Source organism: Rhinopithecus roxellana, chromosome 10, assembly GCF_007565055.1.
Source record: "Rhinopithecus roxellana isolate Shanxi Qingling chromosome 10, ASM756505v1, whole genome shotgun sequence".
NCBI classification, from domain to species: Eukaryota; Metazoa; Chordata; class Mammalia; order Primates; family Cercopithecidae; genus Rhinopithecus; species Rhinopithecus roxellana.
The window spans coordinates 105,407,496-105,434,909 of NC_044558.1; the positions used below are offsets into that span (position 1 = coordinate 105,407,496).

At 43.8% G+C, this 27,414-nt stretch overlaps 1 protein-coding gene and 1 long non-coding RNA gene across 2 annotated transcripts in view; both read left to right on the forward strand.

Annotated features, from left to right (window-relative positions):
• TMEM132D (transmembrane protein 132D) overlaps positions 1–27,414 on the forward strand; it is an 867,237-nt gene that overhangs the window by 21,482 nt on the left and 818,341 nt on the right. The gene's annotated exons all lie outside the window — the stretch shown is intronic.
• LOC104655546 lies at positions 24,683–27,394 on the forward strand. Its single transcript, XR_746991.2, has 2 exons — positions 24,683–25,066; positions 25,822–27,394. It is a non-coding gene; the product is annotated as an uncharacterized LOC104655546 (long non-coding RNA).

Consider the following 27,414-nt stretch of genomic DNA (forward strand, 5'->3'; position numbering starts at 1 on the left):
CCAATGTCCATGATAATCTGATTTTTCTTCTTAAAAACAATGTTATGTGTGTTTTCAATTGACATATAATAATTGTACGTTTATGGTATACATAGTGATGATTGAATACATATAATGTATAGTGATCAGATCAAGATAATTAGCATATTTATCTCACGTATTTATGACTTTTTGTGTGTTGGGAGCATTTAACGTCCTTCTTCTAGCTATTTTAAGCTTTATATTATTGTTAACTAGTCATCTTACAGTGGTTTAGACCACTAGAACTTATTCCTGACTTGTCTTAGTAAAGCCGAATGATGTGGTGTATTACGCTGATTTATTTTCAAATATTGGACTATCCTTGTTTTCCTTGTCAACCCAATTTAGTGATGGCATATAATTCTTTTATATATTGATGTATTTGATTTGCTAATATTTTGTTGAGGGTTTTTCTGTCTAAATTCATGAAAGAAATTTCCTGTGGTTTCTTTTTATGTACTGTCTTTGTCTACTTTTGGTATCAGGGTACTACGGGCTTCATAAAAGAGATGAGGAGTATTTCCTTCTATTTTCTGGAAGAGACTACACTTTTGGAGCTAGAACTTCTTTAAATGTTTGGTTTACATTGTCTGGTGAAATCATCTGGGTCTGGATTTTTTTTTTTTCAGAAGCTATTAAATTATAAATTCAATTTATTTGATAGTTTTAGGATTATTCAAATTATCTGCTTCATAGTGGCTGAATTTTGTTAGTTTTTTTTAATGAATTGGTTCATTTTATCTACATTGTCAAATAGATAGAAATAACATTGTTTATAATATTGCTTTATTAGCCTTTTTGTAGTTTTATATCTGTAGTGATAATTCCCTGTTTCATTCCTGTTATTAACAATATGTTTCCTTACTCTCTTTTTTTCTCAGTCTAGCTAGAGATTTATGAATTTTGTCTGTCAATTCAAAGAAGCAGCTTTTCATTTTCATTGATTTTTCTTTATTATTTTGTTGTTTTATTGATTTCTGCTCTAACATTATTTTTTCTTTTGTGACTTTGGGCTTAATTTTCTCCCCTTTATCTTGCTCCTTTATATGGAAGGTTAGATCAGTTTTTGAGACTTTTCTACTTGCATCAGTGTCTAATAGTATACATTTTTCTCTAGGAACTCTTTGATCTGTATTCTAATGCCCCTTATGACCTCCTTATTATCCATGTTGTTTAGGTATTTGTCGTTAATTTTCAGATGTTTGGGGGATTTTCTAGATGCCTTTCTGATACCGATTTTTAGGTTAATGTCATTTTGGTCGAATACCATGCTTTCTAAGATGTTAATGCATTTATATTTTTTGAGTATTTTTCAGTGTTCCAGAATGCAGTCCGCCTTGCTCAATGCTTTTTGTGCTCTTGAAGACAATGTTATTTTGCTGCTGTTGTGAGGAGTGCTCTGTAAATGTCAATTAGATGAGTTGGTTCACACTGTTGTCCAGATAGTCCATATTCTCATGAATTTTATTTATGTATATTTTCCAGTACTGAGAGAAGTACCTCTTCAACATTTGTCTAATAATTATGGAATTTTTTGTTTCTCTTTATGGTTCTGTGAGTTGTGGCTGAATGTGTTTTGGAGTTCTGTTGTTAGTTGCATATACATTGAGGATCATTATGCATTGTAAGTGTATTGACTCCTTTATAAGTATGTAATATCCTTTTCCTCTGGTGTTATTGGTTATTTGGAAGTTTATTTTTCTCATATTACTCATGTAACCACTTCAGTTGTTTTTTGAATTGATGTTCGGTTGGTGTATTTTCCCTATCCTTTTATTTTATTTATTTATTTATTTATTTTTGAGACAGAGTCTCGCTCTGTCGCCCAGGCTGGAGTGTGGTGGCCGGATCTCAGCTCACTGGAAGCTCCGTCTCCCGGGTTTATGCCATTCTCCTGCCTCAGCCTCCCAAGTAGCTGGGACTACAGACGCCCACCACCTCGCCCGGCTAGTTTTTTGTATTTTTTAGTAGAGACGGGGTTTCACCATGTTCGCCAGGATGGTCTCGATCTCCTGACCTCGTGATCCGCCCGTCTCGGCCTCCCAAAGTGCTGGGATTACAGGCTTGAGCCACCGCGCCCGGCCCCTTTTATTTTTAAGTAGCTAGTGTCTTTATGTTCATAATGCGTTCCTGTAGACAGCGCGTACATGGGCTTTATATATGTTTGGATTTACATCTACCATCTTCCTAGCAATGTTTTATTTGTTCTATCTGTTCTTTGTGGCCTTCTGGCATCCCCCTTTTCTTTGCGTGCTTCTTAGAATATGGTTAGTAACTATTTTATCTCTACTGCTGGGTTATTTATATTTTTAAAAATTCTGCAGTAGTTGTCATAGGGTGTTCAATACAGGCCTTTAACTGATCACAATTTAATTTCTAAACAATATTACTACTTGACACATGGTGCTATCACCTGCCAACTGCATATTCCAATTCCTCTTTCCCACTTTTGGTTTTACTGATGCTATTTATTTTATTTTTGTTCATGCTATAAACCCACCATACATTGTTGTTATTTTGGCTTCATACAATTATTTTTAGAGCAATTCAAGATAAGAAAAAATGGATCTGTTATCTCCCTACATTTTAATCATATCTGGAAGTTTTCAGTGCTTTGTGTAGATATATGCATTTCTGCCTGTAACACAGTCTTTCTCTCTGAAGAATCTCCTTTAACATATCTTATATCAAAAGTCTGATGGTTGTGCATTTTCAGTTTTCACTTGTCTGAAAATATTTTACTTTGACCCTCATTTTTAAGAGCTGTTTTCACTGGGTATAGAATTCTGGGGTGATGGTTTTCTTTTCAGTACTTTAATGATATTTCTGCATTGTCATCTGGCTTGTGTCGCTTCTGATGAGAAGTCCGCCGATATTCTTTGTTTTTTTGGATGTGGTGTGTCTTTTTTGGCTGCCTTCAAAATTTTCTCTCTTTTTTTTTTTAGAAGTTCAAACATGATTGTCTAGGTGTCCCTTAAAATTTGTTTATCCTGCTTGGGATTCTCTGAGCTTCTGGGGTCTGTGGTTTGAACCCTTTATGAGTTTTGGAAAATCACATGTTTCCTCTTCAGATAGCTCCTCTTTCCTGTTCTTCCTGTCAGCTCCTGTTGGAATTCCAGTTGTGTGTATGCTAGAATGTTCCATATTGCCCCACAGGGTCTTCAGTGCTCTGTTCCGTTTGTTTTCCCAATTGTCTTCTTTTTCAGTATTTCCATTTTAATAATTTCTTATTGACCTACTTTCCTATCACTGACTCTGTTCCTGGTCATTTTTAATCTAGAAATCAGCCCATTGAAGGTATTCTTCATCTCTGATTGTGAGTTTTCATGATTATATTATTTCTAGCATTTCTGCTTGCATTTTCCTAATTTCTATGGCTTTGCCAAATTCCCCCATCTAGTTTCAGAGTTGTCCACCTTTTCCGCCATCGTCTCCTGGCATGGCACCTGGAGTCTCTTCCTCCTGCTGCAGCTGAGCCCTTACTCATGTTTCTTCTCTCTTTGCAGGACTCTGTTTTTCCTTCGATTTCATGGCAATTGGTTTCTCTGCAACTTCAGCTCTTTGATATGTTCAAGAAACTTTATTATTTTGTAGTTTATCCCACTTTGTTATTGTTGTGTTAGGGTGAAAGTGATACTTTTTCCAATTCTCTACATCTTACACAAAACCTTTTAATAAACATTGTTTTCAGCCAGCAGACCCAGAGATTCTGACGTATTTGATTTGAGGTGGGACCCTGGTCTGTTTTAAAAATCGTCCCATCTGACTCCAATGTGTAGGACTGAGGCATAGACTTTGTGGGGAAGTGAGACTGTGATCTGGAAAGGAACACAAATTCTTATGTTGGGGACTGATTTTATGATATTTATTTCCCTAGTGGAGTTTTTTAAATATATCACTTGGGGCCTAACCAGGAAAATCGAATGCATTTCACATATTTCCTCCACAGAGAATTTGGTAAAATAAATTGGTTCCACGAATGATGAAGAAGCTGTGTGTCAAACAGTGGAAGGGGAAGAAACAGAGAGTAGCTACAACAGGGAGCTGCTGCCCTCTCTAGGCTGGAGGGCAGAGGGAGGAGATGGTGTTCCCAGGGTCCAAGTGCCAAGACAGGTGTATCCTGCAGGTGCTTCCAAGAAGCAATCTGTAGGCCGGGTACAGCGGCTCACACCTGTAATCCCAGCACTTTGGGAGGCCGAGGCAGGTGGATCACCTGAGGTCAGGAGTTCAAGACCAGACTGGCCAACATGGTGAAACCCTCTCTGTACTAAAAATACAAAAATTAGCTGGGCAGGCGCCCATAATCCCAGCTACTTGGGAGGCTGAGGCAGGAAAATCGTTTGCACCCGGGAGGTGGAGGTTGCAGTGAGCCGAGATCATGCTACTGCACTCCAGCCTGGGCACAAAGCAAGACTGAGCAAGACTGTGTCTTTAAAAATAAAAAAAAAAAGCAATCTGCAGCAGACCCTTGAGGCGGCACCCCAGGCCCAGGGCAAGGGGGACAGCCCTGGACTCTCTTTTCCATCCTCTAGTCTCCTGCCAGTAGCTTTCATTGGTCCATCCCAGCCTAAAACCAGCAACATGGAGCCTTGGGATGTAACTTGCAGGAGTCAGTGAACCCACAGCACAGAACAGGACACAGAAAATGAAGGAGATGCTTTGAGGTGGCAGCTGTCCACCCCCCGATCACCCTAGTATAACTTCTTAAGCAAAGCTAATTTCATTACCCATTACAGTAACGTAAAGCAATGACTGAGAATCTCAGTGGGATTTCAGGAAAGGAAGGTCAAGAATAGATACTTAAAAGAGATTTGGGGTTTGAGCCCAAGTAGCTTAAGGTAGATCCTTCAATACAGGAGACACACCCAAACAAGGGACTTGAGGTGAATCTTGGTGCACAGTCTTTTCATAAGTGAGCTTTTAGCCCAGGTGAGCCATTTATTGTTTAAATAAATCAGTTTTCAAAAATTTCCTGAAGCAAACAGTGAGATCATGTAGTATTTCACAGTCTTATATTCCTGGGCAGGAATTTCCTAGCACAGACAGTACAGGCATTTTGATATATTAAATAGCTGGTCTTAGTTCTCAGGCCTATTCATTAAGCTTTGTGGGTGCAGATGGTCTCAGTTCTCAGGGCAAAATTGCCACCAACTGACCCCGGTCTATAATATAGATTCTATACATTAGGAACCACTCCAGGCTTGAAGATCATTTCATGCAGCCTTACCAGTGTATGCTATGGGGAGTGGCTAATATGAAGACATTAGAATAACTTATCCTGGCATGACTGGAAGAGAAACAGCTACCTCTGTGCCAGTATGCAGACACCCAGGAGTCAGCTTTCCAACACAAGTTGTCATCACTGCCTAAGAGCTCTCTAGAGAGGCTGCAAGATGGGCTTTAGCTTTGCAGGATGGGCTCTCTCTCTCTCTCTTTCTCTGTCTCTCTCTCTCTCTCTCTCTGTGTGTGTGTGTGTGTGTGTGTGTGTGTGTGTGTGTGTGTTTGGTTAATAGGTATTATTAAGCTGCTATTCTCAAATTGCTGTCCCTGCTGTTCTGACCCATGTCTATTTGCAGGCTGACTGTGGGAAGCCAGATGAATGAGATTCTCTGTGACCTTATCTGTTTTACACATTTAAGGATGTTTCTCAGCTGAACAAATAGGAATGGATGCTTCCTTCTGCTAGCTAGCGGCCCTTAGAGTCAGCTGTTGATCAGATGGATTCTTGGTCTGACATGTGTACATGAAATGCTTGAGATTTAAGAAAGGTCACAGAAATCGCTTTGAAGTTCTTCTTATCCATAGTGTGTGGTTCTCTGAAAGTGTTTGTACCACAGCCATGGTGAACTTTCTATTTCATTCTGTCTCAGCGCTGGAATAATATTAATAGTTTTAATATAGTATTATACTATAATATTATATAATTATATTAATTATAATTATTAATATAATATTCACAGTTAAACTAATATTAATAGTTTCCTTTTCTTCATAACATCTAAAGGAGGTTGTTTCTTTGTAAAACGTATCTTGTTTGGGGCTGGGGAGGGAATCTAGTCTCCTCTTCAAGGACAGAAGTTGCATTTGCATGCTCTGCATCCATTCCTGTGCTCCGTATCCATTCCCACGCTCATAACAGCATCTTGTTTCCTTTTGGGGAACCCTCCCTTCCTGTGTATCAGTTCATGTAGTGAGGTTGGGCTCAGCCCATCTCTGCTTCCAGAGGTTGAGAACTAGGAAAGGGGCAGTCAACAGATTGACCTGGCTGCAGTGATTGAGTCAGGCATTAGTACCTGACCTAATTCCAGTACAGGAGAGTTGGAAGAAATAAGGTCCCATTTTGTGGGCACTAATAGCAGTAAGGATGAGGCCAAGCTGAAGCTGCTAGAAGCCACCCCACAGAGCCTGAGAACAAAGCCACCACAAAGAGACAGAGAGAAGACAAACATGATGTCGTTGTTGAGGCTTGATCCAGCCATGCCTGAAGCCAACAGCTCCAGAGCTGTTCAGTTACATGAGCCAATAAATTATCTTGTTTTCCTTTAAGCAAGTTTGTCTTGGGTTTATGCTACCTGTTGCTGATGAGGTCCTGACGAATGTGTTCATGAAAGAGGTGGAGTAATAGCCATGGAGATAACCGTAGAGAAATCACAGTCAACCAATAATCCTTAGCCATCATTTCTACTGCATCTCAAAACAAGCTTCCAGGTATGGAAGGATTGCTGAATTGGAAATAATGGTTTGCTTATTCTCTCTTTTAGACTTTGTTAGGATCAACAAAACAATGGCAGTGCTTCTTCCCAATGATAGGATTTGGTGATGAGGATGCTAAGACCCGAGTTTAAATCACCAGATAATTGGTTTTGGAATGGAAATAACATTTCTTGACTCACTTCTTGCTACTTTAGTAGTGAGAATCCACACACAGCCTAAGGGGCCTCCCTTCTGTCGATTTCCTTAGGTATTTTATTAAATGTCTTGTTTCTGGAACTAGGTAGTGAGCTACTGGAGACCAGGAACCGGTTTTAGCCTCTCGAACCTCTCGAATGAAGTCTCAGCATTTTAACAATGCTGAAAACACAACCTAGAATACACTGAAGCTCTTGTAAATAATGAATGGATGGCTACCATGTCGATTAAATTGGAAATCTCCAGGCCAGAATTAACAAAATGGAAGTTGGTCATCCACCTGCTGCTGATGGACACGTTGTGTTTGATCAACAGAATTTTGTTGGTGTTGTTTTCTTAATTGAGTTGTCAGCATTTTTTACATCAAGACAATTAAGATAAATTTGGATTTCTGCTGTCTCTTGAAAATTGGTAGCCCTGGCCGGGCTGGCATTCTCACTGCCTCCCTTGGGTGAGGCGCATTCTCTTCTGTTTGCCTCCCTGCCAGACCCCCAAGCCAGCCTCCCTTGTTCTGTGACTTGAACTGCAGCTCCAGGCCACAGAGCAGCCACAGAGGCCAGACCTCTCTTCCCCGCAGTGCCTGCTGGATGTCCTTAGTGTCTCCCTTTAACATTTGTTAAATTTGAACCTACAAAGCCTCTCTAAACGGGACTCAGGACAGCACCAGTTCCATGACTTGGTGAGAATACCACAAGCAGTTGGACGTTGGCAACACAGAGCTGGGCCCTTACCAGGAAGTAACCACGGTGGCACCATGGTCTCCGCCTTCCAGCCTCCAGAACTCTGAGAAAGAAATGTCTGTTGTTGATAAGCCACCGGTCTATGGCGGTTTGCTAAGGCAGCCTGAACAGACTAAGACAGCACCTGAGGCACTTGTGAGGACACCAGTGCTTTCTAGGGCACGCTTTCAGCTTTGCAGGCAGGCCATGCAGTCTCTGTCACTCCTGCTCAATTCTGAGGTCTTGGTGCAAAAGCACCCAGGCAACATGTAAGCTGATGTCTGCCTCTGCTAGAATACAGCTTGATTTACTTACTGAAATTACATATACTTTTTATATGCGATGCAATATCATCCTTCTTTTAATGTTTTTTCAGCCATTAAAAAAATGTGTAGGCCGGGTGCAGTGGCTCATGCCTATAATCCCAGCACTTTGGGAGGCTGAGGCGGGCGGATCACCTGAGGTTGTGAGTTTGAGACCAGCCTGACCAACATGAGGAAACCCCATCTCTACTGAAAATACAAAATTAGCCGGGCATGGTGGTGCATGCCTGTAATCCCAGCTATTCGGGAGGCTGAGGCAGGAGAATCGCTTGAACCCGGGAGGCGGAAGTTGCAGTGAGCTGAGATTGTGCCACTGCACTCCAGCCTGGGCAAGAAGAGCGAAACTCCATCTCAAAAAAAAAAAAAAAAAAAGTGAAAAACATTTTTACTTTTGGGGCTGTACAAAAGTGTCAGTTTGGATTTAGTCCAGGGACTGTAGCTTTTTGACCTCTGTGTTTTTTTTTTTTTTTTTAACCTAGCTTTATTGAGGTGTAATTGACAAACAAAATTACGTATATTTAAAGAGGATGACATGATGATTTGATGTACATAGGCCTTGTGAAATGATTACCACAATCAAGTTAATGAACACATTCATCACCTCACACGGTTACTCTTAAAAGAATTTATTTGTGTATTTTATTTTTTATTTTTTGAGACAGAGTCTCGCTCTGTCACCCAGGCTGAAGTGCAGTGGCGTGATCTCAGCTCACCGCAGTCTCCGCCTCCCAGGTTCAAGTGATTCTCCTGCCTCAGCCTCCCGATTTATTTTTTTATTTTATTTATTTATTTTTTTTGAGATGGAGTCTCGCTCTGTCGCCCAGGCTGGAGTGCAGTGGCCGGATCTCAGCTCGCTGCAAGCTCTGCCTCCCGGGTTCATGCCATTCTCCTGTCTCAGCCTCCCGGGTAGCTGGGACTACAGGCACCCACCACCTCGCCTGGCTAGTTTTTTGTATTTTTTAGTAGAGACGGAGTTTCACCGTGTTAGCCAGGATGGTCTCGAACGCCTGACCTTGTGATCCGCCCGTCTCGGCCTCCCAAAGTGCTGGGATTACAGGCTTGAGCCACCGCGCCCGGCCCCGATTTATTTTTAAGCTAAGTAAAAATTGTATGTATTTATGGTGTACCTCATCATGTTTTGCTGTATGTGTACATTGTGGGGTGGATAAGTCAAGCTGTTTATCATATGCATCACCTCACATATTTATCATATTTTGTGCTAAGAACACGTAATATTTACTTTCTTAGTAAATTTCAAGTCTCCAGTACAGCCTCATTACCTATAGTCGTAGTGTTACACGTTGGTGCCTCAGAATTTATTCATCTTAGAACGGAAAGGTTGTAGCTGTCCGTTGTAATCCCCGTCCGAGCAGGGCTGGGGTTTAGCGCGTGAGAGGAAGAATGGTAGGACACAGAAGCAAAGATGGGTGGAAACAAGTCACTTAGAGCAAAGAAACGGGGAGTCAGTGGAAGGATTTGTAAACAGTTGCCTGATTCCGTTTACAGTTTGAAAATGTATCATCTTCTTAATTCTCAGGTCAGCCTAGAATACCTGTCTCTTGCAAATGCCAGAAAATCTATCCACAAGAAAGAGCCTCTCTCTTTATTTCTCTCTCTCGCTTTTTTAACCAGAAAAACGAAAACAAAGGGCATGGTTTTGCCTTTGTGAAGTCAGGCCTTTGTGAGTTCTACTTCTGGTGCCTTTGATCTGTGTGGTTGATCCACTGATTGAGTCTCTTTGTAAAAGAGGTAATTTGAAACAAGGTAGTAAAGATTCTCACCAGGGCAGATCCATTCTTTGTGCCCAGGTTCACGCTGGTTCAATGTCTAGCCATTGAAATGGTTCCGCAAAGAGCTGGGATTTTAAAAATTCGGTTGCTGAAATTTCCTGCTGCTTTTGACGAATCAGCTTAAATTCCTATTGTTTGTTTTTATAATAATGTAGGCGATGGCAGTCTGGTTCTGTTTTAATTGTCTTCATTTCTGCCCTTATTTGAGTTGCAGCAAATCAGCGAAATGGTGTGATAATGGCAATCGCAACAGCTTTCCCCCCTTGGCACACACTCATCCTTTCCATTTTGTTAATCACAATCAGAATAATGCATCTGTTCAGAGGCCCCCTCTTCTATCAGATCTTAGAGCGTGAAACAAAGAGGCCTGAAGATAGTCCGTGCTGCATATGTCTGATGCGATAAATTAAAAGAAAAAGAACCATCTGAACGATTCAATCAAAACGGTGTCCCCTCTGCAATAATTGGGGAACAAATATTTCATCGCATCTCCTCGCCTTTCTTTTTATAATGGAACTATTAGACTCCAAGCGCGTGACTTGCTCAGGGTCTTTTGACAAGAATGGGAGTGAGGCATTCATAGGAGAGCTGCCTTCTTCACGCTGAAGGAAGGGTCGTTTTTTTCACAAGGGAATAATGCTTTTTGCTTTTTATTGAGAGGCCCCTAGGCTTTTCTTTCTTCGTCTGCCTTGTGTGAAGTACGAACAGCCTCATTTCCAAGCTCTTGCCCAACTCCAACATACTTGAATCTTGCATGAAATACATGTTTTATTAACGGGTTGTTGACACGGTAGAAATTACCTTACTCATTCATGCGGGACGGTCAACATCCTGTTAGGCATTTAACCCAGGACCTTGGAGGTTACGTCGGTACATACAAAGGTACTTGAAAATGGTGCAGGGATTGCTGCTTACTGACTTTTGCTCCAAAGATGTAAGCACATTCGTTGGTGGCTTTTAGATAGACACAGACCCCAACAACATGATTCTTCTACACAGCATCCTTCGTATTTGTGGACTCCCTTGGTGGGAGCAAGTTTGACCTTTACAGCTTTTAGACTTGGTGGAAGATTAGTTCTGAACGTTATTCTGCAGTCAGGTGAAAAGCCTTTGTGAAGAGCGAATGCTGAGGAGATAATGCCACAGCTGGGGACCCCAGCAGGGGATGCACGGCGGGGGATCGTGACGTTTAATCTGGAGAGCAGGAGAGTTGTTCCATCAGGAAGTTCACGATGCCGTCAGTGTCTCCTATTTGTCCTCCCCCTGCGTAAACTGGATTAGGAGTTCTGTGCCTCCGAACGCCCACTTTGTCTTGGGGAGATTTACTCCTATCAGGAATAAGAGATTGGGTGTTAGAAGAGGCTTTGCTGTCTGTCTCTTTAGCAACTCAATAGAGGAATTTAATCCTATTTGTGTCACCTGCTGTTGACACTGAGACATCACTAAACTGGAAAGTGATCTTGTATTGGTCTGTGATTGAGGTTGGTGGAAGGGACTTGGCAGGGTTCGTCCCGGAAGCATGAGAGAATTGATAGCATTAAGGAACTGCCTCTTGGCCTGAGCGGAGCTATAAATGAAGGGAAGCAGCTCACTGGGGAATGTGGACCCACACATGCCTTCCTGGAGACCTTGTCTCTTCTATCCCTTTCCTCTTCTATTCCTGCAGGCCTGGCCTATGGAGGCTGCCCATGGGAAGGTCACATCCAGCCCAGAAGGGCCATGGGGGATTTTTAGTGGGGTTCAGAGACTGGCTTTGAACCTCCCATGTAGCCTCTGAAGATAGGTTTTTGACCCTAGGTCTGGAGCCCATGGTGTGCTGGTAAATGTTTAATAAAAATTGGTTCTCACACTCACATGGCTAATTTCAGACTACCAAGAGTTTAGCAGCTGACTCGCTAAATTCTTGTAGATTTTACAGTTGGCTTTTGCAAGCCAGTATGAACTAGTTCCAGGATACCACAGAATAGAACCAATACTGAGACACTTCCTGAGTTGCTTCTGCTTCTAGAAACATTTAGGTGGATTTTGACTCCGTGTAGTTTTCAGAAATCATTCAGATGCAAGTGACAGAAAACACAACTCAGCCCATCTGAAACAGAAAGGCAGGATTCGTTGTTTTTAACTACAAGGCTGAGGCACTCTGCCTTCTGGCTCAGCTGGACACACACAGTGTGAAATATGTCATCAAGACACCCTCTTTCCACAGCTTGCCTTATTTTATTTTGTGTTGATTTCACTCTTGGGCAGACTTGCCCTCATGGTATCAAGATGACGGTTAACTTCAGGACCACCTATTCTCCTCCCTCCCAGCAACTTCAGCGTAAAAGGAAGAGAATGTGTCCCAAGAGTTTCTGACTTGACTGTCATTGGATTTGAAAAGGAGCATGGACTTACCTGGAACAAATCACTGTTTAGTTCCATGATTAATTTTCTCTGGCTTAAGACCCACATGGAAATTGCAGACGGGGTGAACAATAGATTTCTGTTCCCCCTCGGTCAGCAGGCTACTTCCAAAGGGAAATGGGCACATTTCACAGGACCAGGATTTCTGGGACAGAAGCCTCATTGGCAATTGAGCGACTCTGCCCGCCGTCTGCGTCTCTCCGCACAGGTGTTCTAATGTCAGTTCTGTTACCAATGGTGGGTCCGGCGATTCAGTGCAGTTCTGACACTGATCATCCAGAGCTGGTGCAGACCCCATGGGTTCATGGCTGGGTCCCCAACAAGACTGCCTTCACTCCAGATGCCAGCTGCAGGGGGCGAGGGGCTTTGTCCACTATTCCCTCTATTTTAAGGTTATACGGTAACCAAACCTGAGTCAAAATACCCAGGGTACCTGCACTTCTGTCCAACGTGCCTACACATTTTGGGGTTCCTATAACCTCTCTTTAGCTTCAATAAAGCAGCTCACAGAACCCCCCAAAAGCATGCTGAGCTTATGATTACAGTTTTCTGATAAAGGGTTTAACTCAGGAACCACCACCTGGAGGAGACAGCTAGGGCAAGTTCTGGGGTAGGGCTGGGAGGGATGCGGAGCTTTTGCTCTCTCTCCTCGTGGCATCCAGGGCATCACGCTCAACACATTAACATGTTCACCACCAGGAAGCTCTGCTAAGCCTGTGGTCCAGAGTTTTATGTGGGGTTTCATTATGTAAGGGCAGTTGATGAAATCACTGCACCCCTTCCTCCCTTCCCCGGGGGTTCGGGGAGTGGAACTATAAACCCAGGCTTGGTCTTTGTGGTGCTGTCAGCTCCTCCCTTGAAATTATCTAAGAGTTCACCCACGAATCACCTCCTTAGCATAAACCGAGGCGTGGCTTGCACAGTGGCTCATGCCTGTAATCTCAGCACCTTGAGAGGCTGATGTGGGTGGATCTCTCGAGCCCAGGGGTTCTAGACCAACCTGGGCATTATGGCAAAACCATGTCTCTACAAAAAAATACAAGAATTAGCTGGGCATGGTAGCATGCACCTGTAGTCCCAGCTACTAGGGAGGCTGAAGTGGGAGGGAGGATTGCTTGAGCCCAGGAGTTCGAGGCTGCAGTGAGCCATGATCACACCTCTGCACTCCAGCCTGGGTGACAAAACAAACAAAACCCAGGTGTGGTGGAAAGAGGCTTCTCATGAATAACAAGAACAGATCACTTGGGAAGTGCCAGGGGTTTCTGAAGCTCTATGCTGGGAACCAGCAACAAAGAGCTGATCTCTTCTTTATTACATCAGTCACCAAGTGGGTGTGGCTCAGGAGATGTCTAGATGGAGATATACATATTCATGTGTATAACACCGTGCAATGACCCATTGGCAGAACAATTAATCATTAAACATCCTAACCTCCTCTTACATAAATCTCCACTTGATACTGCAGAGCTCAAGAAGTGTCATCAAGATAATTGCTCGTAACTCAGACAAAAAAAGGATTTTTATGACTCCTTAGGAAAATACTTGTTGCTGTTCACTTTCCAGACAGTGCTGTGTATCCGTGGGTTCTGCATCTGCAGATTCAACCAACTTCAGATTGAAAATATTCAGTAAAAAACCACAAACAAAAATAACAATATAGCAATCAAAAATGCAAATATGAAAGCAATACAGCATAACAACCACTTAAATAGCATTTACATTGTATTTGGTATTATGAATAACCTAGAGAAGATTTAAAGTATTCGGGAAGATGTGCATATTTTATATGCAAATACTATTTCATTTGATATCAGGAATTGAGCACTTGAGGATTTTGGTATCCATGGAGGTCCTACAACCAGTGCCCCCAGGATACCAAAGGATTGAAGCTGAAAACACTGGTAATTTCACAGCCTGTTGCTCGTTTTCACTGGATGTCTGGTGGCTTCGTGCCTGTGCCCCAAGAAGAACACGCTTTGTCTAAACCAAAGCTGAGAAACTCAAAGATATTTAGGCACCAGGAATGCAGCTTAATGTGGGGATAAGCTGGGCATAAGACAATGTATAATGGGGTGCAGTGGGAACCCCAGGTTCCTGTGCTTCCTGAAGACATTCACATTTTCAAAAAAACCCAACAACACAAAGCAAAAGAAAAACACTGGTGGCCGAGGAACCAGTTCTAAGGGCCGGATATGATGAAAACCCAGCCAATTTGCAACCCACAGAGGCTAAGCAGAGTTCAGATTCTTGGAAGTCTGCGGCTGGGGTTGAGTCTGTTGTGCAAAGCTGGTTTTCTCTTTCCTGGATGTCCGTCTTCTTGCCCTGTTCCCTGCCCAGTGATTGCCAGATGAGGCACCTCCGAACCTGGCTCCTTCTGCTGCGTGGTAGCCGAAACACCTTGGGGGCAGGAGGGGAAGAGAGACGTCATTCCTTGCATCGCAAGCAGCTGGACAGTGTACTTCTAGAAGAACAGCTTGCCCCGGCTCTAGAAAGCCAGTTCTGCAGTCTCACACTTTTGAAACACCTGCCCCATTTGACTTGAAGCACCTGGGTGTGCAGATGGCACCTGCTTACAGGGGTGCAGGGCATAGAGATGAAATGGGTTACATCAACTCAGCTGCTGCTGCTGCATGAAATTATGCAGATGGAGTTGACTTGACCACAGCGGCTGACACAGGAAGACTTGACTCACGATTACGTCTTCCAGGGGGTTCAGCTGGAGGCTATAAGATGACTTGTCACTGTGCATGGAAGATATACTTGAGCAAATCCAAATAGTTATTTACTACAAGTTAATATTGATTTAGAAAAAATTTAAATCAATTTTGTTGAGGTATAATTAGCATATCATAAAATGTACCCATTTTAAGTGTATAGTTATTGACTTTTTGGACAGATGTATGTACCATATAAACGCTGTCTCATGTATATACCATATAAACGCTGTCTCGTGTGTACCATATAAACGCTGTCTCATGTGTGTACCATAGAAATGCTGTCTCATGTGTGTACCATAGAAATGCTGCCTCATATGTGTACCATAGAAATGCTCTCTCATGTGTACCATAGAAACGCTGTCTCATGTGTACCATAGAAACGCTGTCTCATGTGTGTATGATAGAAACGCTGTCTCATGTGTGTACCATAGAAACGCTGTCTCATGTGTACCATAGAAACGCTGCCTCATGTATGTACCATAGACACGCTGTCTCATGTATGTACCATAGAAATGCTGTCTCATGTGTGTATGATAGAAACGCTGTCTCATGTGTACCATAGAAACGCTGCCTCATGTATGTACCATAGACACGATGTCTCATGTATGTACCATAGAAATGCTGTCTCATGTGTGTACCATAGAAACGCTGCTTCATGTATGTACCATAGACACGCTGTCTCATGTGTGTACCATAGAAATGCTGTCTCATGTGTGTACCATAGAAACACTGTCTCAATATAAGACACAGACATTTCCGTTGCCCTAGAAGTTTCTTCTGATCCTTTTCAGGTAACCCCAACCCGTCTCTGGCCGCTGTCAACTAGGTTATTTTGTCACTGGGTTAGTTTTGGCTTAAATATATATCTTTCAAAATTTACTTTAGCTTTTAAGCTTTATTGAGGTAAAATTGGCAAACAATTGTATCTATTGAAGATATACAATTTGATGATTTGCGGCATGTGTACATCGTGAAATGGTCAAGCTAGTTCACATATCTATCCCTTTCTACAGTGACTGTTTTCTTTGTTTTACTTTCTTTTTTTATGATGAAAACACTGAAGATTTATCCTCTCAGTAAATTTCAAGGACACTCTACGGAATTATTAACTCTAGTCCTTCTGTGGTTCATTCAAACTCTAGAACTGGCTCCTCTGGCATAACAGGAGTGTTTCCCTTTATCATCAGCATCTCCCCATTCTCTCACCAGTGTTGCCGAGCCCTGGCGACCCCCATTTTACTCTCTGCTCCTCTGAGTTTAGCTTTTTTAGATTCTGCATATGAGTAAGATCATGTGGTATTTGTATTTCTGCGCCTGGCTTATTGCACTTAGCTTCATGTCTTTCAGTGTCATGTATATATTGTTGTAAATGGCAGGATTTCTTTCTTTCTTTTTCTTTTTTTGAGACAGGGCCTGGCTCTGTCACCCAGGCTGGAGTGCAGTGGCATAATCTTAGTTCACTGCAACTTCTGTCTCCGGGCTCAAGTGATCCTCCTGCCTCAGCCTCCCGAGTAGCAAGGACTACAGGCACATACTACCATGCACAGCTACTTTCTGTATTTTTTTGTAGAGACAGGGTTTTGGGGTTTCTCCGTGTTGCCCAGTCTGGTCTCCAACTCCTGAGTTCAGGTCATCTGCCTGCCTCGGCTTCCCAAGGTGCCGGGATTACAGGCATGAGCCACTGTGTCTGGGTGTATTTCTTTTTAAAGACTAAGTAATATTCCATGTATATATCTCTACCCCACATTTTCTGTGTCCGTTCATTCATTAACGGGCACATCGGCTGACTCATCGTGGCTACTGTGAATCCTGCCGCATGACGATCAGAAGTTCTGAACACGAGAGTTCAGATGTCTGTGCGGGGTGCTGACTCATTTTCTTTGGATATATACCCAGAGTGGGATTGCTAGATCATATGGGAGTTCTATTTTTAATATCTCCAAGAGCCCACGTACTGTTTGCCATAATGGCTTTACCAAATTACATTCCCACCCACAGTGTGCAAGGAGTCTCTCTTTTCTACATCCTGTCCAACACTCATTTTTCATCTTTTTGATAATAGCTGTCCTAACAGGTGTGAGGTAATATCTCATTGTGGTTTTGATTTGCATTTCCCTAGTGAATAGTCATGTTGAACCCTTTTTCATAGACTTCTTGGCTATTTGTTTGCCGTCTTTTGAGAAGAAACATACAATTTTAAACCCAGGGGGTGTGGAGTAAAACCCCAGCAGTGTGAGAGGAAAACCAAACCAAAACAAACACCAACCTTAACAATGTCTTAGTCGTTAGGCACAGGATCTGAGACAGCCAGACAACCCCGGTACTATAGCACTGCAAAGAGAGGGTCATACCGCGATGTGGCTCTGGAGCCTGACCTCTGGTTCAAATCCAGGCTTCTTAACCCATTAGTCCCATGAACGCTGTCTACACTGTACTCCTGTTCCCTTGCCTGCTGAATGCAAGTTATAAAATACCTCCATCCTGGAACTGCAAGAATTAAGTGAGATAATATCCATCAAGCACGTAGACCAGTGCCTGGCACAGAGGATGCCCAAGCGGTCGTCAGTTGTGATGCGTTCAGTGTATTCCGTGTGTCGGACTGAACACTCTTGCTCCCCACAGTTCGTTCTTCACACAACAGTCAGGGTGCTTAAAATACACAAGTCAGACCATTGCACTCACAATGAAACCCAGATTCCCTCCATGCCTGCTCACTGCAACACGTGATCACTCCTGTCTCTTGGAGTGTTCATAGAACTGATGAGCAGAAGTTGTAGGATTGCAGGCTCCATGATGAGCTCACACAGAGTTTGGAGGGAACTCACTTCTGTGGACCCATCTTACACAACCAAGCCTTTGTGTAATTGGTTGTGACCATGGTAGCAGGACTGTGTTAGCTAATATTCTCCTGGTGTTCTCCCCTCTGCTCTCTATGCTCCAGCCACACCGGACATTATTCTGTTCATGGAACCCCTGCCTCCAAGTTCATTTCCTTCTCTGCAGTTCCCTCTGCCCGGAACTCTGTCCCTCAGGCTTCTGTACCATTGCAGAGCTGCCCCTCAGCACTCCAGTGCCAGAGGACTGTCACCAATGAGAGCGGTCGTCCTTGCCCAGCATGCGCACAGGAGTCTCCAGTGCATCACTTTTACAGCACTTACCTCCACCTCAGCTCATCCTGGGTATTTATTTGTGTGTCTGCTTATTACCTGGATTTCCAACTTTTCCCACTGGAAAATAAGTTCTGACATTGGAGGCTTCATGATGAGCAGAAGTTCTGTGATTACAGCCTTCGTGATGAGCTCACACAGAGTTTGGATGGAGCTCACTTCTGTGGACCCATCTTGCGTGACTGACCCTTTGTCTTATTGGTTGTGGTCACTTTAAGAGCTAGCCACTGCACTCAGAGGACATAGTCTATCCCGCGGACTATCTAGAGTACTATGTGAGAGACAGTGCAGAGCATGCTGCATGTACAGTGTCGGGGTCATTGAATACCTAATGACAGACATCCCACCCAAACTTACTTCAGGTGAGAATGCAGGTGGCAAGGGGATTTATTGGCCCAAACAACAAAAAATGTCAGAATAACCTTCAGGCATAGCTTGATCCAGGGACTCAACATCAGTGCCAATAGTGTGTCCCCATCTCTTGTCTCTCTGCTGTCCTCAGGAACGGCTTCCTTCTCAGGCAGTCTCCTTATGTGGTGGCCTCCAGCAGCTCCCCAATTACATCTTCCAAACTTCAGGTTCAGCAGGAAAAACACCTTCTCTTTTTCAGTGGTTGAAATAAACAGCCACTCCCTGAGTCTTATGGGTCTGCCTGTGGGCATGCGCGTTAATCGATTGCTGTATAACAGACTACCCCAAAACTCTGATAGTGACTTAGAGCAGGATAGTTATTTATGATTTTGCAGTTTCTATAGGAGAGAAATCCAGACACAGTCCTGTGGGGCTGGTGTGTCTTTGCTTCATGATGTCTGAGGCCTCAGCTGAGAGATTCCAAGACTGATATCTGGAATCATCTCAAGGCTTGACAGGGGCTGGGGAATCCAGTTCTAAGGTGGTTTGCTCAAATGGCTGATGTTCTAGTTTTAGTTCTCTCCACCTGGACCACTCTGCAGGGCTACTTGAGTCTCCTCACAAGATGGCGCTGGCTTTCCCCAGAGAGTAAGATAGGAGTGGCAGTGCTTTTTATGCCCCACCTTTGGAACTCACATTCTGTCATCTCAGCTATATGCTGTTCATTAGAAGTGAAATAGCAGGTCCAGCCCTCGCTGGTGCTAGTGGTAGTGCGATTGGGCTCACACTTTAAAGGGATGAGTGATAAAAAGTTTTTCAGACTTATTTTGAAACCTACCATAGCCCTAAACTTATCACTGTTGTTAGAGGGATAAACTCTGCTAACTGATGAGGCTGTATTAGTTCGTGTAGGCAGTTACCAGAACATGGCAGAAAAGATTCCTGTTACAATTTCCTCCCCTGCCCCCTCCCCCCCCAAAAAAACAAAAACAGAAACAAATAAACAATACCTAGATGTTCTGACGCTAGCATTTCATGTATTACAATATCATGGGGACATAAGACTACACAGAAATCTTTCTTCTTTTTTGGGGAGGACAGCTGATTTCACACAAATCCCAATGTTTTTGCATTCTTATTTTCTATCAGCTCTTAGGACACAAGCTTTATTCGGAGGGTGATACTAGCAAGGCTCACTAACATTTTGCTTGAATGGGAGATTTTAAGGCCTGCTTTAGCAAAGTTGATATTTTAAAAAGCATCATTATAAGGTAGAAAAATTAAGGTGTCTATAAAAACAGAATTCTTCATTTTAAAAAATAACTGACCAACAATGAACTTAAAAATACCAGACTCCCTGTGTTAATGTGAGATGCTGTACACTTTGCACCCTAGTCTCTGCAAATAATTGACCAACAGTGAACTTAAAAATACCAGATCCCACGTGTTAATGTGAGATGCTATGCACTTTGCACCCTGGTCTCTGCACCCATAACTGTACAGGGAGCAGGTGTACTCTTCGATTCCCTTGGGAAGAACATGGTTTTTGCATCTGGAAAACCTATTAGTTTCCATTGGGGGCTCAGGGTGGGGGTGGCCGGCTAGCTGATTCCTTAGTGACTGTCCACAAATCCATGCCTCCCAGTTCTGTAAGGCTTCACCGCAGTGCTCTAAGACAGACACCAAGGTCTGTAATTTATACTTTTGCCCAAGCTAAAAATTATAGTGACTTTCATGTGACACAGCCCACATTTGTCTGATAACCGGCCTGTTCCTAATTCCAAGCCCAAGCTCCTCCGCAATTTTCAATGCCTCGGTTCTCTGAATGAATTGATGAATGGCCTTAAGTTCCCATTTACATCTGCCCTGGAATCCCTCCCTCGCTGAGGAAGGCGGAACTGCACCAGCCAGCGCCGTTCAGTTCCATCAACATGCAAAGCATGTTGTGATGTGTTTCTGTTCTGTGGCTGGGCTGCTATGGCTTTTTTTTTTTTTTTTTTTGGACTAAGCTAATCTCGCTGCTGCTTAAACATCAAGCTTTTAGCCTAGGCTGTGTCAACTTTCAGTGGTGTTTTTATTTTATTACAATGGAATGGTTTTATCCAACATGGGGGTAAATGGCTTGGCTAAGTGCTTTTGAAGCCCAGACTCATTCTCTGCATATACTTGTGTCCGCTCTTAATGGAATTCAAATAAACAGTCCTCCGGTATGAAAGGCGCTCTATTAGATTTATTTCTAAATTCTTTTAAGGATGTCAACATGCAGCCCTTGGATGTGATGAGAGAGGCATAGCTGATCAACCCCCATGGCTGCCGCGAATTAGTCTGAACCTATTGGAAATGGAAAGTTCAGAGAGCACAGATGGAAAAGATTGAACTGGTGGCTCAGAGTGAATTGAAAGGGCAGGTTTGCTCTGTGCAGAGAGACACCTGTGCAGTGGAGTGTCAGCAAACACATAGCCCCCTGGAGAATGCCTTCGCTCTTGGCTCCTGAAGGCTGGGTCTGCTTTCAGCATGGAAATCCTCAGGCAGCCCCAGAAAGGATTAATTTCCCCAAGTTTGAGGTTTCCACCTGATTTGAGGCTTGAAATTTAGAGTTGAGAGCATCTGTATTCTGTGGCTTCCTAAACGAGCCTTCAAAACCATTCTGTAACTGACCAACAGGTTTATTTTGCCCACTTCCCAGACAGACCTGATTTATCAACCCAGGGGAATTGCAAAGGAGAAAAAGTATCATACACTTAAAGCCAGCTAAACAGGAGACGGCAGCTTTATTATTACTCAAATCAGCTTCCCAGAGAATTTGGAGGCTAGTGTTTTTCAAGGATAATTTGGTGGGCAGGGGACTAGGGAAGGGATGTGCTGATTGGTTGTGGATGCAATTGTAGGGATATGGCCCTTGTGTGCTGAGTGTGGCTACAGGAGCAGTTAAGTCAAGAGTCTTGGGTCTGGGTGGGACCATCTAGTCCTCAGAAATGCAGAAACCTGAAAGGACATCTCAAAAGGCCAGTCTTGGGTTCTACAATAGACATCACTATTGTAGATAGTGATGTAAATAGATAACATCATATCTGCCAGAAATTGGGGAAATTGCAAATCTTGTGACCTCCAGAATAATGGCTGGTAATCCTTTTTTTCTTTTGCTTTGAGACAGAGTCTCTCTCTTGCCCAGGCTGGAGTGCAGTGGTGCAATCTCAGCTCACTGCAACCTTCACCTCCTGAGTTCAAGTGATTCTCCTGCCTCAGCCTCCCTAGTAGCTGGGATTACAGGAGCTCATCACCACGACCAGCTAATTGTTGTATTTTTGGTAGAGATGGGCTTTTGCCGTGTTGGCCAGGCTGGTCTTAGAACTACTGACCTCAGGTGATTCACTCACCTTGGCCTCCCAAATTGCTGGGATTACAGACGTGAGCCACCGTGCCCAGCCTGGTAATCATTTAACTAAGCCTACATCTTAGTGGAATTCAGGCTCCTCTCATTTTCCTAACATGGCGGCCTTTCATTGGTTTTACCAAGGAGGTTTAGTTTTGGGGAAGGGTTATTATCATTCCAACTATAAACTAAATTTCTCCCAAAGTTAGCTTGGTCCAAGCCCAGGAGTGACCAAGGGCAGTTTGGAGGTTAAAGGTAAGGTGGGGGTTAGTTAGATCACATCCTCTATGTTTCTTATAATTTTCTCAAAGTTACCAATTTCTAACTGTTAAAATGTTTGCAAAAGTGGTTTCAGCTCTACAAGGCAGATCATTTTTCATTTCATTCCACTGGAATAGTCACAGATTTCTCAAAGTATAATTCTATAAAAAAGATTTTCAGAAAGTTAGAGTTTCAAAAGGTTAAAAACGTAACACAGTGAAGGAGTTTCCAATAATTGCTTCATTTATTGATATGCAAACTGATATGGTTTGGCTGTGTCTGCACCCAAATCCCATCTTGAATTGTAGTTCCCATAATCCCTATGTGTCGTGGGAGGGACCAGGTGTATGTAATCGAATCATGGAGGCAATTTCCCTAATGCTGTTCTCGTGATAGTGAGTAAGTTCTCATGAGATCAGATGACTTTATAAGGGGCTTCCCTCTTTGCTCAGCTCTCATTCTTCTTTCTCCTGCTGCCCTGTGAAAAAGGACACGTTTGCTTCCCCTTCCGTCATGATTGTAAGTTTCCTGAGGCCTCCCCAGCCCTGCAGAACTGTGAGTCAATTAAACCTCTTTCGTTTATATAAATTACCCAGTCTTGGGTATGTTTTTATAGCAGCGTGAGAATGGACTAATACAGAAGCCAACAAGATGACATAGCTAGATAAAATTAGGTTATGAGAAGTTTTATATATATACACACATATGTATATATATTTATGCATACATATACACAGGGAAAAATGCTTCAAGAGATTGAAAAGTTGATGCAGAACAGTTTAATGCCCTAGGGCAATAAAACAATCCCGTTTGAGGCTTTCTTTCCTATAAGACAGAAATTATTCTCATCTCTATTGGATAAAAGTCATTTGTAATGTATCAATCTACTCCAAGTTAACATCTAAATTGACAGAGTCTGGGCCCTGATCAATAGTAAATGGTATGTCAAATAAAGTTCTCTTTCCCTAGAGTCTCCCATGACATTTCAGTGGACTTGTCGAATTTTCTAGCATGATTTTGAAAGGGCATGCAGTAATCATTTTGCCTTATTTCCAAGTTTTGCATAGTTTTCTTAGCAGGTTGCAGTCTTTTTTTTTTTTTTTTTTTTTTGAGATGGAGTCTTGCTCTGTTGCCCAGGCTGGATCTCAGCTCACTGCAAGCTCCGCCTCCCGAGTTTTATGCCATTCTCGGGCCTCAGCCTCCCGAGTAGCTGGGACTACAGGCACCCACCACCTCACCTGGCTAGTTTTTTTGTATTTTTTAGTAGAGGCGGGGTTTCACTGTGTTAGCCAGGATGGTCTCCATCTCCTGACCTTGTGATCCGCCTGTCTCGGCCTCCCAAAGTGCTGGGATTACGGGCTTGAGCCACCGCGCCCAGCCTAGCAGGTTGCATTCTCAAACGTCCACAGAGGCAGAGTGGGGCCGTGTTAGTCTAGGGTGTGTGTTTTCTGTCCAGGGGCAGCTGCTTCTCAATGCCAAGGGCAGTGTGAGTCCCCTGTGACCAGGACCCCAGAATTTCCATGAGAAAGTATAAATGCACATGTTTATGTGAAATGTTCTGTATGAGTCAGGGTTCTCCAGGGGGACAGAACTAACAGGAGATGTACACATGGAAGGGAGTTTATTAGGGAGAATTGACTCGCATGATCCGAGGCAAAGTCCTGTGATAGACTGTCTGAAGGTTGAGGAGCAAGGAAGCCAGCAGTGGCTCAGTCTGATCACAAAACCTCAAAAGTAGGGAAGCTGACAGTGCAGCCACCAATCAGCCTGCGGCCAAAGGCCGCAGACCCCTCAGCAAACCGCTGGTGTAAGTCCAAGAGTCCAAAGGCTGAAGAATCTGGAGTCTGGGGCAGGACGCATCCAGCATGGGAGAAAGATGAAGCCAGAAGATTCGGGAAGCCGGCTTATCCCACCGTCTTTGCCTGCTTTTTTCTAGCCGCGTTGGCAGCTGATTGGATGGTGCCCACCCACACTGAGGGCGGGTCTGCCTCTCCCAGCCCACCGACTCAACTGTTAATCTTCTCTGGCAACACCCTCACAGCACACCCAGAAATAATACTTTACCAGCTCTGCAAAGTCTTATAGGCATTCTTCAATCATGTTGACATCTCATATTAACCATTACATGTTTTAATTTTAAAATATTGGCAATTAATTCAGTGAGAAGAAAAGACAACATTGTCTTAATCATTTTGAGCTGAGTATGTTGGTGCAAAAGTAATTGCGGTTTTTGCTTTTAATGGCAAAGCTGCAATTACTTTTACACCAATCTAATAAAATTCCATAGACTGGTGGCTTATAAACAACAGGGATCTATTTCTATGGTTCTGGAGTTTGGGATTCCAGGATCAAGGCAGCTGCAGATTCGGTGTCTGCTGGGGACCTGCTTTCTGGTTCAGAGACGGCACTTTCTCACCGTGTGCTCACATGGTGGAAGGGATGAGCACACTCCCGCAGGACTCTGTCATAAGGGCACCCATCACATTCCCCCGGACTCTGTCATAAGGGCACCCATCGCGTTCCCCCGGACTCTGTTCCCTGATTGTCTTGCATAGGGCTTGCCGTCTAAGAGCATCACCTTGGTTAAGATCTCAGCATTAATTTGGGGGAGGGGCATAAACATCTGCTGCAAATTCCATGTGGGCAAACAAAGCAGGTCCAAGGTTGCTGGATGGTGCCTTCTGAAAAGTCATCTGGTAGACCCGAGGCTGTTTCAGAAAGGCAGCACAGTCAGGAGTGAGGGAGTCTCCAGCCAGATGGCTCGGCTCAGATCCCAGCTCTGGTGCTTGCTAGCTGTGTGAAGATGAGCTGGGATTTTATCTAACTGTGTCTCATTTCCATATCTTTAAAATGGGTGCTAGCACAACACCTACCTCATCCACTTAGGACGAGCTGATGAGTATCAATGATCCAGAGAGTTCCTGGCCCGCAGCTGGCACGCAGTCCACGTTACTGTCAGACAGTGCGAGAAAAGAGTTTCGTCATTCTCCTGGTGGGCCGTTCTCACTGCAGTGTTGCTTTTGTTCCACGAGGTCAGTTTTTTCTCACTCTTTCATGAGACTATTTTTAGAAAACTCAATCCATTTCAGTGCTTTTCCCGAAGGACTGTGGGGAGTTGTGGGGAATGATTTGCTCGCCCCACTTGACGATCAGGGCTTGACATCCCACTCGTGGGCATTGACTGTGTGCCGAGTTCTGGGGCTGACTCCTGCTCCCCTGAGTTCCTTGGCCTGTGACGTTGGCCCCATGTCGCATTTCCTTTTCTGTAAAATGAGGCGATGGTCAAGCCTGCCTCAGAGGTCGGGGTGATAATTTCAAGAGTGAAATTTGGAGACAGCTAAGGACAGTGCCTGGGACATAGTAAAAGTTCAGTGATAGCTGAATGTTTTGTGTCCCCAGGGACCGCTGTTTAAGCCTTAACCAACTCCTGCTTTATTCCCCACATTAAGCATTGTGCGCTCAGAACAGTCAGTGACGTCACATGGGAAACGGGGGGGGGGGGTAAAAGTGACAAGGACTGCCGTGGGCATCAGTAGAATCCCCGCTTGGAGTTACCGAAGAGGAAACGGAGGACCATCCCCAAGACGTGGCTTTTCTTTGCGTTATTGCGTGGCATTTCCACCTGCCCGGGACTCTGATCCAACACTCTGTTATGTGGAAACTTCTGTGGGTTTCTTGACTTGCAGTAGGTTCAGTCCTGTTGCATGTGGAGGGATGCAGGGGAGGTGGGTGGTGAGTGTATTCCAGTAAACTTATGAGCCAAATCTAAGACTTCCCTCTTCCCCAGAACACATCCTCCACTCCCTGGAAGATGCAACTCCTAAGGAAACTGAGTCCAATGATCAAAGTCATTGGCATTTGCAGGGGACCCACTGATAATTGCCACCTGCACAGGAGGTCTCTTCTGTAACTCCTCAGAGAGCATGTGGGCCGCTGCAAATGCAAATCCAGCTCAGCCAGGACCTCCCGTGTGCCAAGTGTCATGGGATTCATGCTTTCAAACCATCGGTTCTGGTTAAGACTCATATAATGAAACAGATGGGTTCACAAGATTTTAGTTTATATGGGAAGAAGCTTTAGACTAAAGCAGAGGGAAGTAAACTTATAGGCAAGCAGGAAGGCTTGAAGGCTTGAGTGGTCTTGGAGGCTCTCGGCTGGGTGCAGGCTGACCTTGGGTGAGAGCCCTCGCTCATTGCCCCATGGCGCTGTCCTTCCCGTGGGTTCAGACAGCCCCTTGTTCCTGGTCAATATCCTCTGTGCTTCTCTTTGGGGATTTAGGACACCGTGGCATTCTCCTCATTGTCCAAGGAAACCATTCCCCTCATCTAGAAACACCATCAATTTCTGAAGTTAAATTGAGACCAGAATGGATTCTGCACATCAGTCTCCCCTTTCCCTCTGTGACTGTGGACTCTGGGAGGGTTAGAGAGAGGTGGTGCCAATGGCAAAGACACGCTCTAATGGGGCGGCTTTTCCACAGGCCTTTCTTAAGCTGGGACTGGGTCTCAGATCTTTCTTCAGACATGAGGGATGTTTAGAGTGGAGAATGTTTGCATCCATCAGTCTTCCATCATGTTACACTGGAGTTTCGTGGCAGTGATGTGAATTAAAGAGTAGTATTTTAGATTTGATATTTTATTGCTGCATAGTTTATTGTAATTTTTAGTGGTCAATCTCAGCATCCTGATTCAGCTTCAGAAAAGTTTGGAGAGTCTCCCAAAGAATGAGGAATCATTAGCCTACCACAGAATCTTCTTTTGGAGGCACAGTGAAAAGCACATAAAACACAAATGACAGTTTACGACTTACTATAAAGCATTCCCTTGTATAAGCATGATGCAGGGTCATGAATGAAACTTTGTCCTCACCCCTCGATGTTCTGCTTTCAAGATACCACGCCTTCCCCATCTCCAGAGATCACCCCTGATCTGACTGCCGTGGGACTCTCTGCTCTCTAAATACACAGTAGGCTTGAGACCCATTCATTTTTACAAAGAATTGGTTGTGCATTGTTTTTTGTTTTTCTTTCCAGATGGGGTCTTGCTCTGTTGCCCAGGCTGGAGTATAGCAGTGTGATCACAGCTTACTTCAGCCTCAACCTACTGGGCTCAAGTAATCCCCCCACTTCAGCCTTATGAGCAGCTGTGACTATAGGCATGCATCACCAAGCCCAGCTCATTTTTGTATTTTTTGTAGAGACAGGGTTTCGCCATGTTACCCAGGCTGGTCTCAAACTCCTAGGCTCGAGTGATCTGCCCGCATTGGCCTCCCGAAGTGCTGGTATTACAGGTGTGAGCCGTGGCACCTGGCCTTGGTTGTGTATTTCTATGGATAAAGATATATACACTCAGCAAATAAAATAAAACTTGTATCCTCTTCA